Genomic DNA, 4,959 nt, shown 5'->3' on the forward strand with positions numbered 1-4,959 from the left:
CTTCAACACAGAAAGCCTCTGACAGCTTCAATTCTTTACACTCTGACTGCAAGACACCAATCACATAGGAACATATACATGTGTGGAACAAAGAGCTGAGCTGACACTCAACATATGTTTGAGCATTTATTGATAAAGACATTCAAACATGTCTAGAGATAGAACACCAACGCACGGTGTAAGAAAGGTCAGAACAGACTTCACTTGCTCAGGAAACTGAGGTCCTTCGGGGTGCAGGGAGCAATTCTGAGGACCTTTTATGGTTGTGTGGTGGTATCAGCCATCCTGTATGGACTGGTCTGCTGGAGCAGCAGCATCACGGCTGCAGACAGGAAGAGACTAAAGAAACTGGTTAAGAAAGCAAGCTCTGTCCTGGGCTGGTGGTAGACAGGAGGATGATGACAAAGCTGTTGTCTATCATGGAGGACATCTCCCACCCCCTGCAGGAAACAGGACCATCACCGGCAGCTCCTTCAGGGACAGACTGCTTCACCCACGATGTTTGAAGGAGGTCCTTCCTTCCTGCAGCAGTCAGACTGTGTTCAATCAAGCCTGCTCCCAGTAGTTCAGATCACCCATGAAGTAACTGCAATAAAATGTAAATAAGTCAATATGTGCAATTTCACAGGTTTTTTTTTTTTTACAAGCATTTCTATTTCTTCTCTAAGGAGAAAGCATCTATTTATATCTGAGTGCTGCTTTTTTTTTTTTTTTAACTTTTTTTCCTATCTGCTACTGCCACACTGAAAATTTCCCCACTGCAGGATGTACCTATCCATCCATCTATCTATGGTCCATCTACCTCCCTACCTATCTATCCATCCATCCATCCATCCATCCATCCATCCATCCATCCATCTCCCCATCCATCCATCCATCCATCCATCCATCCATCTCTCTCACAGATGTGGGGGTTGATTCACCTGTTCTCAATCACCTTAATCCACGAAGGCCCGGTTCTTCATTCTTCCGCTCTCTGCCAGACCACAGACTTTGAAACCAGAACCTTTCTCCTACAATTAGTCTGGTTTCCCCTTTTTGTTTTCACCTTGGTTTAGTTATCCTTTCTGTGTTGGTTTTAGTTTCATTCGTTAAATAAACTCCTTGTAATCTTTGACCTGTGTCTGCAGATGTCCTGTGACACCAATGATCCCATCTGCTATTTAGCATGTTTTCAATTATTGGTCCCATTTCTTAAAAAAAAAAAAAAAAAAAAAAGCCCCCTGAAATCTGATCAGATAAATGAATGTGAAACTACTTTGGGTCTGCTGCAGCTGCCTCCCTCTGATCTTGTTCCTGCCCACAGCACAATCTGATCAGTGAAACACTGAAGGACAACTTCAGCATGTAAAACATAAATAAGCAAAGGCTGCAACTCGTGATTATTTTAATTTTAACTTAACTTTATGTGCTGTGCAAAAACTTTATTTTTTCTGCAAATGTGTAGTGATTCCAAATCTTGGTTATTGATCTCCTTGATTACAAAAAAAATCTGTATCGACCCGGAAAAAAAACAAACGTCAGGCACCCTATGATGTTAACTGTTTGCCTGAATGTTTTTGTTTAAAATCCTCAGTAATAACCTTTGACTGGTTGCTCTTAACCCTGTAAAACTCACTGCTGCAAAAATACAACATCAGCTTATTTTTTAATTACTATTTTCTATTATATATATCTGAAATAAACCTTAATCTGTGGGTCTGACAGCAGCGTGAGGTCAAAGAAGCTGCCATCAGCTGCTGCACTTCTGTCCGTCCAGCAGATGGAGCCATGGAGCTGCAGTGAAGTGAAGAGCAGCACAAGGCAACCACCACTTCCATCCACTGACGCATTCAATTTGACTGACACTAATGTTTTATTGACTTCCAACCACTAAACCAATATGATCACTGATGCACTGAGCTGAAGAAGTAATGTTACATTTCAAACATAACTGGGGAAATAACCGAAACTTCTTCCTTAGGAAAGGAGAAAGTATAAGAGTATAAAGGCAGTGCAAGAATAAATAAGAAAAAAACGGTGCAAAAATTGCCCATAGCATTATATACAGATGACTTTATTCTTAAAAAAAAAAAAAACAACAAACATGTAGAAGACTATATACAGAGGATCAGGTTTCAGGTATAGATAGATCGACAGATGAATCCTTACTGTGAAAATATTTAAAGACATTGAACATTGTGCAATATAAGGTCAGTCAGCAGCCTCAGTTCATGCACCAAGAAAACTTTTATTCATTTTTTAAAAATAAATTTTCTCCATTTACAAGGCAGGGAGATAACCGAAACTTCTTCCTTAATAGTTCCTGTTTAGTTTGTATGCTGTGGTGTCAGGATTACTACACGTGGAAATGAATATCAAATTAAAATCATTTCCATATCTTGACAAGTTGTTGCGATCAAAAAGTAAACTAAAGCTGCAAGCAGCGTTGGACGGGTCCTCGCATCCTTGCTGGTCGGCGAATCCACGCACATCCACCAGGTGGCGCTGCGACCGAGAGTGCATGTCAGCCTATGGATGCGATGAGGGCTGGACTCTGATCACACGTGCAAAATTTCAGGCAGATTGGAGCATATTCAGGCTACTTCTAGAGCTTTTCCTGTCCATCCACCAGGTGGCGCTGCGACCGAGAGTGTATATTGGCCTATGGATGTGATCAGGGTCAGACTCTGATCACACGTAAAATTTCAGGCAGATCGGACCATGTCCAGGCTAGTTATAGAGCATTTCCTTCCAACCACCAGGTGGCGCTGCGACCGAGAGTTTATGTCGGCCTATGGATGTGATCAGGACTGGACTCTGATCACACCTGTAAAGTTTGAGGCAGATTGGAGCATGTTTAGGGCAGTTACACAGCAGTTGATGTTTCATGGCGAAGCATCAAAATTCACGAGGCCGCCATGGCCACGCCCTCAGACTTAAGGTGAGCATTTTGATAATTTTTGATCACCCATGCCTGGAGTACAACCTGGCCAAATTTCAGCTCTCTCGGTGTTACCCTGTTTGAGTTTATAGCTTTTGAAAATGTCTAAAAATGACCCAAAATCGTCAAAACGTATGACATATAATTCAAAATGGCCGACTTCTTGTTGGGTTTTGGGCATGGGTGTCAATTACATTTTTGTGTGTCTTGACGAGTTACATATGCCTACCAAGTTTCATAAATCTAGGTAACACGTACTGGCCGTAGTAACTGTTTGAATTTTTCCAGGTGGCGCTATGGAGCCATTTTGCCACACACATGTGCAGTTTCCCTAAAATATCACATGGGTTGCCGGTCCAGATATGCGTGGTAATTTTGGCGAGCATTTGAGCATTTTTAACCTGTCAAAAAGTACTTTGTTTATTACGGCAACGATGCGTTGCCACGGCAACAGTGTTTTATGAATCGTCAAAATCTTCACACTGTGGCATCGTCAAGGGGGAAACACTGAGCTGACCAATTTTCAAGATGATATGACAACGTTTCCGGCAATGGTAGGTGCAAATGTAATGACAATTTCTTCCTGTGGCCAATAGGTGGCGCTATGAGTATTTCTAAATTTATGAGTGTGGATGTGTTCAGACTTGGACTGGTGTCCACCATATCAAGTTTGGTCCAGAGTGGACCATTTCCAGCTGAGATATTAATAATTCAATTTTCATGGTGAGAAATCGAAATTCGCCGCGCCGCCACAGACACGCCCTTTGATGACGAGCCACCATTTTCTCTGGGAATCATCATCAATGTGTTCTGGCTTATGTCACCAAATTTGAGGTGAATCTGATCAACGTGCTAAGAATAGTACATCAAAGTGTGAAAAATGTCAGTTTCCTGCTACCACAAGGTGGCGCTATGACTGTCAATGTATATAACCCCATGGATGTTGTCAGGGCTGGACATTGATCACACGTAAAATTTCAGGCAGATTGGAGCATGTACAGCTGAGTTAGACACCACTTCCTGTTTCATGGCGAAGGATCCATTTTTTTGGGAGTCGCCATGGCCACGCCCTTTGAAATGAGATGAAAATTTTGATAACTTTTCATCAGGTCGCGTGTTTGCATATATTGGCCAAATTTGACGTCTCTCGGACTTATCCCCGATGAGTTATTAATTTTGAAAAATTTACAGATAATTCAAGATGGCCGACTTCCTGTTGGGGTTAGGGCGTGGTCATGATTGACTTTTTTGGGTTTCCTGATGTGCTGAATATGCATACAAAATTTTGTAGCTGTACATGAAACATCGTGCAAGTTGGCCTAATGACCAAATTTTCCAGGGGGCGCTATGGAGCCATTTTGCCATACACATGCGCAACTCCCATAAAATATCAAATTTTTCGCGAGGCCTGATGAGCATGCCAAGTTTGACGCGTTTTGGGGCATGATAAGGCCGCCAAAAAGGCAATTCAAAAGTCCGGAAAAGAATAATAATAATAATAATAATAATAATAATAATAATAATAATAATAATAATAAATAATTCCTTGCATTTCAATAGGGTCTTCGCACCAGTCGGTGCTCGGACCCTAATAATAATAATAATAATAATAATAATAATAATAATAAATAATTCCTTGCATTCCAATAGGGTCTTCGCACCGTCGGTGCTCGGACCCTAATAATAATAATAATAATAATAATAATAATAATAATAATAAATAATTCCTTGCATTCCAATAGGGTCTTCGCACCGTCAGTGCTCGGACCCTAATAATAATTCCTTGCATTCCAATAGGGTCTTCGCACCATTCGGTGCTCGGACCCTAATAATAATAATAATGATAATAATAAATAATTCCTTGCATTCCAATAGGGTCCTCCGCACCGTCGGTGCTCGGACCCTAATAATAAATAATTCCTTGCATTCCAATAGGGTCTTCGCACCATTCGGTGCTCGGACCCTAATAATTGTTTGCTGTGGAAAAAGCTGTAAAAACAGACAGCTAGACTAAACCAAACAGCCCGAGGCAGTGC

Source organism: Amphiprion ocellaris, chromosome 4 (assembly GCF_022539595.1).
Source record: "Amphiprion ocellaris isolate individual 3 ecotype Okinawa chromosome 4, ASM2253959v1, whole genome shotgun sequence".
Classification (NCBI taxonomy): domain Eukaryota; kingdom Metazoa; phylum Chordata; class Actinopteri; family Pomacentridae; genus Amphiprion; species Amphiprion ocellaris.